The sequence below is a fragment of the Panthera tigris genome, chromosome A2 (genome assembly GCF_018350195.1).
Source record: "Panthera tigris isolate Pti1 chromosome A2, P.tigris_Pti1_mat1.1, whole genome shotgun sequence".
NCBI lineage: Eukaryota > Metazoa > Chordata > Mammalia > Carnivora > Felidae > Panthera > Panthera tigris.
The window spans coordinates 157,763,300-157,775,870 of NC_056661.1; the positions used below are offsets into that span (position 1 = coordinate 157,763,300).

At 36.8% G+C, this 12,571-nt stretch overlaps 1 pseudogene; it reads right to left on the reverse strand.

Moving 5' to 3' along the window:
- Positions 1 to 2,332: 2,332 nt before the first annotated feature.
- LOC102955730 lies at positions 2,333 to 4,664 on the reverse strand (annotated as a pseudogene).
- Positions 4,665 to 12,571: the final 7,907 nt, after the last annotated feature.

Sequence of the window (12,571 nt, forward strand, 5' to 3'; positions counted from 1 at the left end):
ATGCCTTAAATACGAGAATAGGAAAAGGAACTATATCACAAAATATTCAAACTATGATAGTCACCAAAAATACCCATGATTTTAATGACAGCTTGACAGGTATCCCAAGTCATTTGAATATATATCATCTTCTCCAAAATATTTTTAGAAAAGGATGAATATAGCTTTGATTCATAGAAATCCACCTTGTAAGCATTAGTACAAAACCTACTTTTAATATCAAGATCGAAACCTAGTATGAACGTTGACATAAATTTGTATTTGTGTTAATTTGTTTGAATTATATATAAATATAATGTCCTATTTTAAAAGTATATTACTACATAATGTATATATATTTTGCTTATCTATCACTTTTCAATTTCTCTACTACACAAAAGATAACCATTTGAAGCATAGTAAGTGAGGCTCGGTTAAATTGAAAACAACAGTAAACAATTCTCAGTGAGCCAGTGTTGATTCTGCCTCATCAGGTGATATAACACAGAAATCATGAACATCATGGCAGTGTTTTTAAATGTAGCATGCACATTTAATAGTTTATTAAATATTTTTAACAACTTTTATACCAGTGCATTTGAACCAGAATTTACAATCTTGGGCTCTGTCATTACTAACAAATATACCTTTGATATTAAAGTCAATAATAGTGGTTATATTATAATAATATATATTTATAAATATAAGTATATATATACACACACACACACGTATAAAATACCTAAGTTATTTATTTTATTTTTAAACAAAATTCACGTTTTATTTAGGCTGAAATAAACTATACAAACTTGATTTTCTTCACAATAACTGCAAGATTTTCTGTCTGATTCCTAGGTAAACCACAAACACTTATTTTTGTAGGTCTTCCAGGTTTTGTTTATCAGTCAAGGCAGTAGATACAGTCATGGAACAAGAGAAAAACAGACAAATAAGTTGTCAGTATCCATGGCCTCTGATCCTGTGTTGACCATGAAACAGAGGTGGGTTCAACATATACCTGCTCAAAGTTTACGAAGATACAAGCTCAACAAAGGAAGGTAACACAGCAACAACCCAGTGTGGAACAACAATGTCAGGCTCACTGATTCAAACTTTAACTGTAACTGGTTCCTTTAAGTTCATTTGATAAAGACAAAATCTACACCGAAATCCCTGCTTGGCAAGCTCGTGTGCTTCTCTGTCTCACTGTCTGATAACTCCCTTAATTGTCCATCACAGATTTTTTTAAATTTTCTTTTTTAACGTTTATTTATTTTTGAGACAGAGAAAGACAGAGCATGAATGGAGGAGGGACAGAGAGGGAGACACAGAATCGGAAACAGGCTCCAGGCTCTGAGCCATCCACCCAGAGCCTGATGCAGGGCTCAAACTCCCGGACAGCGAGATCGTGACCTGAGCCAAAGTCCGACGCTTAACCGACTGAGCCACCCAGGCGCCCCCATCACAGATTTTTTAACGTACTTAACACTCCTACTATTCAAAGGTCACTTGTGAGCTTCATTGTAACATTTTACAAAATGTATTCCTTCCTCTCAGATCTCTTCAAAATCTATTTCTTTGGGGCGCCTGGGTGGCTCAGTCGGTTGAGCGTCCAACTTTGGCTCAGGTCATGATCTCATGGTCTGTGAGTTCGAGCCCTGCATCGGGGTCTGTGCTGATGGCTCAGAGCCTGGAGTCTGCTCCCGATTCTGTGTCTCCCTCTCTCTCTGCCCTTTCCCTGCTCATGCTCTGTCTCTCTCTGTCTCAAAAATAAATAAAAACATTAAGAAAAAAAATAAACAAAAAAGAAAACAAACCAAAATCTATTTCTTCTAAGAGCTGATAACTCAATACCTGACAACTGGATCCAGTGATAGTAAATGTTATATCTAAAATGACTTAACTAAAGGGGTGCCTGGGTGGCTCAGTTGTGCATCTGCCCCTTGATTTCACCTCAGTTCATGTTCCTGGGGCTGTGGGATCGAGCCCCACGTAAGGATCGGTGCTGAGCGTGGAGCCTGCTTGAGTTTCTCTCTCTCTCCCTCTGCCCCTCTGCCCCTCTGCCCCACTCACGTTCTGTAAAATAAAAAATTAAAAAAAAAATAAAATGACTAAACTGAAACAATTCTGAAGTGCCCTTGGCAGAGATCCCATAGAAGTATAATGTGGCACTTTCAATGCTATCTTCTGGAAGAACAGTTAAGTAGGTAGATTATCAATGGCTAATCAACTCAATGAGAGGTCGATAGGTCATAAGTGGCCTACATCCGCCTGACAGCTTTTCCGTAAGATGTTCCCAAATTTCTTAGATTTTTCCAAATATTAAACATAAGAGAAAGCCTACTTTAAAAGTCTAAGTATTTTAAATGGTTTCTGAGTTATCTGTAGGAAGCTCTTGTACAGTTTGATATATGTATCTGCCATTAAATACAGATCATGTTTTATATCAAAATTTATGTTAAGCAAAGCCAAGTTACTTGGCCTTTGGTCTGTGAAAGTGTCCCTCAGTTATGCTTTGAGACACTTCTGCCCATTTTCCTAGCGTTCATTCTCAACTTTCATCACAGGAAGATCTTACATAGGACTTTCAGCAATGCAGAAGCATCAGAAAAAAAACTTGATGTCTGGCAGATGCAAGGCTTTGTAAGTCGTAGGTAGAAACTCTCTATCTTTCCCTCTGTTTCCACTTGATTCTCCAACAATGAAACTCAGCCGAGAGTGTGTTGGGACTGGGTAAGTCACTTCTGTACACGTCAGCACGGCGCTCCTCCGATGTATTAAATTTGAGCTGTTCCATGACAGAGGGTACCAGAGATGAGCCTTTAAGAGCTTTGAGGTGCTGTTCTGAGAATATATCTTTCAGTACCTGAATAATGTGCTCCATGGTTGGAACACTTAGAGTTTCTTTATAGTAACTCTCAGAGGTTAGCTGAGATCCCAGGTTACCTTGCCGGGCTTTGTGGATTTTCCCAGGGAGTTTCAGCTGAGTATCAAGTTTCATTGCCAAATCTGTGGCTTCTTCAAACCAAAATTCATGATAAACTTCAATATATTCCATCATTTCATTTAGTCAATGCAGCACTAGAATTAAGCTACTGACTGCAAAGAAGACATCGGACGTTTGCCCCTGAAGATTTTCCAAAGGCTCTTATAAAAAGATAGAACATTTTTAAGAACATCAATGGTAACCATGAAATCAGAATCTGTTTCTAGAGTACGAATGCTCTGCCAGTTATATAGTCATTCCAGCTAATATTTTTGTCACTACTTATATCATTGAAACACACAACAAGTGCTTGTAGGAGGTCCTCCAAAATTTCCAAAGCATCATGCCTGCCTGTCCACTCAGAATGGCAAGTTTCCTTCAGTTCTTTTACCCTTTTCCTCATTGCTCTGAAAGAGGACAGAAATTGCATTGCCAAGCTCTAAAAGCAGTTATAGAGACGGAGGGAAGGAAGAACAAACGTCCTCTATCGTTCCTAATGCAACAGATGCTCCCACAACAAGCACTGAATTTGCCAACCACATATTTAAGATGCAGGAAGAGCAAAGTGTGTAGACAGCTTGGGGATATTTCTCTAAAGGTCTAGAGGCAACAACTTGTGTTTTGGAAGAAAATCCACTGGACACAGTGTAAACCTGGCCAGGTTCAGTCCCCACTTCTCAGTTACCGTCGTGTGAGATTTCACAGGCAAAATGTCTGCAGCAGCTTTGTAAGGCAAGAGGCCCACAAATTCCTCTCTCAGGTTATGAGACAAATCAACAAACCTCACCAACACAGGCAAGTGTTCTGCCCCTGCCACGTCCTCTACGTCGTCAGTGATGAAGTGAGATACTCTCATTTCCCTGAGCGGTTTCCTCCCGAATACCGCTCTCACAGACCTCTAGCACCTGTGTCTGCTGTGTTTTTGAGCAGAACAACGTGTTAACCACTGTTGTCTGAAAGCACTTTCTCAGAACCTCTTGCCAGAATTTACCCAGCATGCCAGCAGTGCTTGAAAGTTATCGGGAGTAAAGAGACCCTCTGGGAGTTCATCAGTTTCACGCTTATCCAGAAGTATGTTTTGTTTTCCCGTATGAACCAAGATTTCAAATAAAGATTTAAAGTTTTCTTTGTTTTCTTTTTTACTCAAGGGTTAAAGGTAAAATTTCTTCAACCTGTTCTTTATTACCTTCTCCAGCACTGGGGTTCTGAGCATTGCTGTTGTTTCTTTCTTTACGTTTTGTTCCTGTTCAAAGGTTTTATCAGTCTTTCTATTTCAATGTCCTGATTTAATCTTCACTCAGTTGTTTTGTTTTCTGTATCACTATTGGATTGCTCAAATGGCTGGTAAGATCAAATATTGTTGGTCTCACATTATCTCGAAGAACTGTCCTATACGGACCCTCCCAATGACTTCACAACTATCTGCTTTAATTTTGAGAAATAAAATGACCCAATCATTCATTAGTTATCTGATGCCTCTGCAAAATATATGATTCTGTAGATCTTAGAGGTCTCAGAGTGTCTGGCATATAATTGATAAGTTATTTACTTGATCAGGTGTTTTATCCTCTAAGTCTGCTCTCCTATAATTCTCCCCCCACTTGTGGAATCTGGCCAGATCCTGGGGGAGCCTGAAGAAGGCTAGATCCCACTATATGCTCTTCCTTTTGGAGTTGGCAGCACTGCAGAAGTTTAGCATCATTGTCCACCTGCTGACTGGCCCATTCCCCTCCTGTCCTACAGCTCCACCTCCCCCTCCGGGCTGGAGAGGAAAGCCAGGCCCCAGTAATAGCAGACGGGTCCTCTAACTTATATTTTAGATATAAGTTTTTAGATGTAACTCTCATGGCAGCCGCAAAGCAAAAACTATAGTAAAAACACAAAGGCTAAAAAGGAAGGAATAGGGGCGCCTGGGTGGCTCGGTCGGTTAAGCGTCAGACTTCCGCTCAGGTCATGGTCTCATGGACCGTGAGTTCGAGCCCCGCGTCGGGCTCTGTGCTGACAGCTCAGAGCCTAGAGCCTGGAGCCTGTTTTGGATTCTATGTCTCCCTCTCTCTCTGCCCCTGCCCTGTTCATGCTCTCTCTCTGTCTCAAAAATAAATAAACGTTAAAAAAATTTTTTTAAAGGAAGGAATATAAGTCTAAAGAAAGTCATCATACTACCAAGGAAGAATGCAAGAACAATAGAACTACAAAAAAAAAAGCCAGAAAGCAATTACTGAAATGGCAATAAGTACATATCTATCAAGAATTATTTTAAACATAAAAGAACTAAATTTTCTCATCAAAAGGTATAGAGTGGCTAAATGGATAAAAAAACAAGATCCATCTAAATGTTGTCTATAAGAGAGTCACTTTAGATGTGAGAACACACAGACTGAAAATCAAGGGATGGAAAAATATGTTCCATGCAAATGGAAACCAAAAGAAAGCTGGGGCAGCTGAACTTATACCAGACAAAATAGACTTTAAAACAAAGACTGAATGTAATAGGAGGCAAATAAGGGCATTGCATAAAAAGGCGTCAATTCAACATTTATAAACATTTATGCACCCAACATAGAAGTACCTAAACATATAAAGCAAACATTAACAGGCCTAAAGGGCGAAGGGCAACATAGTAATATTAGAGGACTTTTTTAAGTTTATTTATTTTGAGATAGAGAAAGAGGGGGGGGTGAGGGAGGGAGGGAGAGGGAGAGGAAGAGGGAGACAATCTCAAGCAGGCTCTGCACTGTCAGCATGGAGCCTGTTGTGGGGCTTGAACCTATGGACCACGAGATCATAACCCGAGCCAAAACCAAGAGTCAGACATTCAATTGACTGAGTCACCCAGGTGCCCCATATTAGAGGACTTTAATACCCTACTTTCATCAATAGATAGATCATCCAAAAAGAAAATTAATAAAAAAAACTTGGCCTTAAATGGCATGTTAGACTAGATGGATGTAACAGATATTTACAGAACATTCTATCTAAAAGCAGAATACACATTCTTCTAAAATATGCATGGAAATTCTCTAGGATAGATTATATGTTAGTCCACAAAAGAAGTCTTAATAATTTAAGATGGCTGAAATCACGTTAAGTAACTTTTGTGACCACAATGGTATGAAGCTAAAAATCTATTACATGAAAAAAACCGGAAATTTCACAAATATGTGGAGGCTAAGTGACATGCTACTCAACAACTAGTGGGTCAAAAAGGAAATCAAAAGATAGAAGAAATACCTTGAGACAAATGAAAATGGAAATACTATATACCAAAATTTATAGATTCAGCTAAAGCAGTTCTAAGAGAGAAGCTCATAACAGCATCAGTCTACCTCAACAAGCAAGAAAAGTCTCCAATAACCTAAACTTACACTTCAAGGTACTAGAAAACAAAGAACAAATGAAACCCAAAGATAGTAGAAGGAAAGAAATGACAAGTATTAGGGCAGAAGTAAATAAAATGGAAACTAAAAAGACAATAGAAAAGGTCAATGAAAGAACTGGTTCTTTGAAAAGATAAACAAAATTTAAAAACCTTCCGGACACCTGGGTGGCTCAGTCGGTTAAGCGTCCCTCTCTCTCTGTCTCTCCCCAACTCATGCCCTCTCTCTCAAAAATAAGTAAAACTTGAAAAAAAATTAAAGAAAAAAACCCTTCAGCTGAATTCACTAAGAAAAATAAAAATGGAGAACTTAAATGAGTAAAATCAGAAGTAAAGAAAAGCTATTTCAACTGATACAAAGGATTATTAAAAACTATTTACAATTATAAATCAATAAATTTAAATAAATTCCTAGAAACATAAAATCTACCGAAGTGGAACCATAAATAAGTAGAAAATCTGAATGACAAATTACTAGTAAGGAGATTGAATCAGTGATCAAAACCTTCCCAACAAATAAAAGTCCAGGACCAGACAGCATTAGTGGTGAATTCTACCAAACATTCAAAGAAGAATTAATACCAATCCTTCTCAAACTCTTCTAAAAAACTAAAGAGGAGGAGACACTTCCAATCTCATTTTGCAAGACCAGCATTATCCTGTATCAAAACCAGACAAGAATGCCACAAGAAAAGAAATTTATAGGGCAATATTCCTGATAAACACAGAAGCAAAATCCTCCACAAAATATTAGCAAACCAAATCCAACAATACATTAAAAGATCATATCCCATGATCAAGTGGGATTTATTCCAGGAATGCTAGCCTGGTTCGACACCTGCAAATCAGTCAACATGATATATCACATTGACAAAATGAAGGATACAAACCATATGATCATCTAAATGCAGAAAAAGTATTTGATAGAATTCAGCATTGATTTATGATCAAACCACAACAAAAGCAGGTATAGATGGGATGTACCTCAACATAATAAAGGCCATATATGACAAGCACACACCTAATATTGTACTCAAGATCAGGAAAAAGACAAGAATGCCCACTCTCATCACTTTTAATGAACATAGTATTGGAAGTCTTATCCAGAGCAATTAGACAAGAAATAAAAGGCATACAAATTGGAAAGAAAGAAGTAAAATTGTCACTATTTCAGATGACATCATATAACATAAAAAATACTAAAGACCACCAAAAAACTATTAGAACTAATAAATGTGGGCAACTGGGTGGCTCAGTCGGTTAGGTTTCCTGTTATGTGGACTTCCGCTCAGGTCATGATCTCATGGTTAGTGGGTTCAAGTCCCACGTTCAGCTCTGTGCTGTCAGCTCAGAACCTGGAGCCTACTTTGGATTCTGTGCCTCCAACTCTCTTTCTGCCCCTCCCCCACTCATGCTCTCTCTTTCAAAAATTAAGATTAGAAAAAATTTTAGGAGCACCTAAGTAACTCAGCCGGTTAAGCGTCCGACTTCAGCTCATGTCATGATCTCGTGGTCCATGGGTTTGAGCCTTGCATCAGGTTCTGTGCTGACAGTTCAGAGCCTAGAGCCTGCTTCGGATTCTCTGTCTCCCCCTCTCTCTGCCCCTCACCCACTCATGCTCTGTCTCTCTCCATCTCTCAAAAATGAATAAACATTAAAAAAATTTTTTTAATTTTAAAAATGAATAAATGGATTCAGTAAATTTAAAGGATACAAAATCAATACCCAAAATTCTGTTACATGTTTATATTAGAAAGAGAAATTGTGAAAACAATCTCATTACAATTGTATCAAAAAGAATAAAATCCCTAGGAATAGGGGCACCTGGGGAGCTCAGTTGGTTGAGCATCCAACTTCAGGTCAGGTCATGATCTCATATTTGTGAGTTCAAGTCCACATTGGGCTTCCTGCTGTTAGCATGGAGCCCACTTCAGATCCTCTGTCCCCTTCACTCGCTGCCCCTCCCCCGCTCATGCTTTCTCCCTCAAAAATAAATATTCAAAAAAATACCTAGGAATAAATTTAATCAAGGATATGAAAAACTCATATACTGAAAACTATAAGACATTAAGGAAAAAAATTGAAGATACAAATAAATGAAAAGACTTCTGTAAATGGAAAGGTGCCAATGGATTGAAAGAATTATTATGGTTAAAATATTCACACTACCCAAAGCAATCTACACATTCAATGCAATCTCTATCAAAGTTCTGATGGCATATTTCACAGAAATAGAAAAAAACAATCTTAAATGTGTGTAGAACCACCAAAGATCCCAAAGAGCCAAAGGAATCTGGAGAGAGAAGAACAAAACAGGAGGACTCAGGATCCTTCATTTCAAACTCTATTACAAAGCAATAATAAGTAAAACAATATTGTATTGGCATAAAAACAGACACATAGATCAAGGTAATGGGATACAGAACACAGAAATAAACCCATGCTTAGAAAGTTAATTTTCAACAAAGGAGACAAGAATATAAAATGTGGAAAGGTTTGTCTCCTCAATAAATGGTGTTGGGAAAACTGGAAAGCCACATGCAAAGAAATGAAACTGGACCCTTATTTTACACTACACTCCAAAATTAAAATGGATTCAAGGCTTAAACATAATACCTGAAACCATAAAACTCTAGAAGAAATCGTGGGCGGTAAGCTTCTTTGTATTATCTTAGCAACAATTCTTTTTTTAATTTGACAACAAAATAAAAACAACAAAAGCAAAAATAAACTATTGGGGCTATATCAAACTAAAAATCTTTTGCACAGTACATAAAACTATCAACAAAATAAAAAGGCAACCTACTTCTTGGGAGTAAATATTTGCAAACCATGTATCTAATAAGGGGTTAATATCCAAAATGTATAAAAGTCATACAACTCCATAGCAAAAGCTCGATCCACTTTAAAAATGGGCAGAAGTTTTGAATAGACGTTTTTCCAAGAAGACATACAGCTGGCCCACAGGTACATGAAAAGATGCTCAATATCCCTGATCATTAGGCAAACACAAATCAAAATTGCAGTGAGTTATCACCTCACACCTGCTATCAAAGAGGCAAGAAATAACAAGTGTTGGGGAGGATGTAGAAAAAAGGAAACCCTTGTCCACTGTTGGCAGGAATATAAATTGATGCAACCACTAAGAGAAAAAGTATGGGGTTTCCTCAGAGAATGAAAAACAGAACTACTTTATAATGTAGCATTTCCACTTTTGGATATTTATCTGAAGAAAACAAAAACACTAATGCAAAAAGATATATGCATCCCCAAGATGATTGCATCACTATTTACAATAGCCAAATATGGAAACAACCTAAGTGTTCACAGATGACAGATGAATGCATAAAGAAACTCTGGTGCATACGCACACACACACACACACACACACACACACACACACACACACACAATGGGATATTATTCAGCCATAATTTAGAAGAAAATCCTGCCATCTACAACAACATGGATGGAACTTGAGGACAGACATTATGTTAAGTGAAATAAACCAGACACAGATAGACTATATGGCATGGTATCATTTATATGTGGAATCTGAAGAAAAGTCAAACTCGTTGAAACAAAGAAAAGCGGTTGCCAGGGCCTGCAGAATGGGCAAAAGAGGGAGAGGTTAGTGAAAGGTGCAAACTCTCAACTATTACAAAAAAAGGTCAACAATAGTTGTACATACAAACTTCTAATTCTGTACATAGCATCTTAAAAACCTTGTGTCATTTTTAAACATAAAGATTCTAATTAATCAAGCTGTTTAAGTCCAGAGATTGTGACCTAAATCTTTTTATTCATTTATTAGACCTATTAGTGTATTGATGGAAACCAGTATTTTGAAATCAAATTTGAATTCAATTTTAAAATATTAAAAAAAAAACATATCTAAGCAACATCGTGAGCTGTTAGCATCAAATGAATAAATAGTTTGGGATTATCCCAATTTGTTTTATAACTTTCTTGCACATCTTTGGATTCCCACATAGCTCACAAATCCCATATTCACTGTGTGTTCTAAAGGTTTCTGTATGACCTACTGGTCAAACAAAACAAATCTGGAATTTGGGTTTAGCCAAATCTGAGCATAAAGCCTGTGACTCTGGGCACCATCCTCTATTTCTAGAGACCTCATATTTTCATTGTAGACATAAGATAAATATTATGCTACTCCAAATCGGATTCAGTGGAGTTATACATGTACAGCACTTAGCACAACATTCAGCATTCATATTCTTTATGAGGTGCTACTTTAAGGCACATTCACATACCAGACGTCTCACAATTATTAATATCAAAACAAGAAATAAAATCCGTCGCAATGTATCATCCATATCTCAAGCATATTATACTAAAATGAGGCCAAATCAACATCGGAAGAAATAGAAGAAACAAACAAATCCGTTACATATCGTCTGGAGGTGCGCGTGACCCATTGCAGAAAATGGAGTATTAATAGAAGGGAAATAGACTCCCTCTCAATCCCATGAGTTGGTGATGACTGAGAGACCTATAGGCTGGTCGTCTTACTAGCAGCAGGATGAAAACGAACCACTCTTTCCCATAAGTCTTTGCGCTACATGCCAACCACCTGACTCTTAGAATTCCCTAGTCAGGTGAAAGATTCAGGATTTGCATTAAGTACCCAATTTGTGCCAGACAAGGTTGGCCACTTCCCCCTGAGGGAATCCTTGATAGAGTGCTTCACGCTGCCAACCTTTTTACAAAGGAAGTTCCCACTGCGCGTACAGATTTGGGTAATTACTCTTCCTGTTGTATACACTTGTTATTGTGTTATGCTTATTTCAAGGACAGAGCTTCTATACAGAAATACATATCTGTATCATTTAATTAAGGGCAGGTAACATTATCCTCAGTTTATAGAGTAGGTATGTGGGTTTTAGAGCCATTAAGGACCTTTTAGAAAAAATGAGTAATGGATCTAGACAGAGTCTGGTACAAAAATGCCTTTACTGTGATCTACTTTAAACAGGGTAAAATTGAACTGCTTTAGTCATAGAACACTTTTAAGAATCTATGCATAAATGATACAAATATATCTTTTTAATCACTGTTTTTTTAATAATAAACTTAAAAGCTTGAATTGTGTTCAATTCTCTGCTTAACATTTCTTGGTGCCAGAAATTGTGACATACACGCTCATACAACTTGAGTAATCCTTTTGTTCTCAAACTAGAAATGGATCTAGACACAAAGCCAAAAGTAATTCTTATCTGATGATCTTATTGTGAAAAAAAAATGGAAGATTCTTTTCTTGATTCTTTTTTTCCAGCCCAGAGTCCAGCACTATCTTTCAAGCTGTTCTTATAAATTTATTGTAGTTTATAATCTCTGTCTTTTAATTATCGTGATTGGTCTTTGGTAATTTGATAAGAAAACAGGACTCAAAGTAGCCCTTCCTAAAGGGTTTCAGGGAATAACTATTTTTCTAATGTGTTAAACACCCTCACACATACTTTATAGTTAAATAAGTTTGAGGAATATTCAGTTAAAGTAAGTTCAGTAAATTTTGCCTACTCCATGATAATGAAGATAAATTCCTATATTATCTTCTAGGTTATTTATTGTTTCGCCTCCAACATTTAGATGTACAATTGACTTGAAATTGTGTATAACAGTTTGACATGGGATAAAAGTACCATTTTCCCCCCAGCTTTTCCCATAGCTAAACAGGGCTATGATTGTTATAAATCATGTGTCCATCTATGCTAAGTTCTAGTTGTAGGCCCATTTTATGTTCCTTTCGTTTTTCCTTGTACTGACTACCTTATTACCTTAATTATTATAACTTCATTATAATTACAGCAAGGCCTCCCACCTTTAGGATACTTGGTTATCATTGGCCATTTACATTTCCACTTAAAAATCAGAATAAGCTTATCAATTCCCATCAATATTCAAATATTCAAATAAGCTTACATTACTGGGGAAATTTTTATTGGGTTTGAATAGAATTTATTAATCAGTTTAGATTTTAAAATATTATCTTCTCATCTCTGAGACTTGTTTTTTCATTTACTTAGTTCTTTAAATTTGTTTTAAAATTTTCTGTAAAGGGGGATTTAACAATTTTAACATCAGTCCTAAGATGTTCAATATATGCTGGGGATATTGGTATTATTATATCTATCTATATGTTTAATAATATTATGGTTATTACAAACTTTCAACATTTTTTAACTTGAAGGTGGTAAACAGAAATT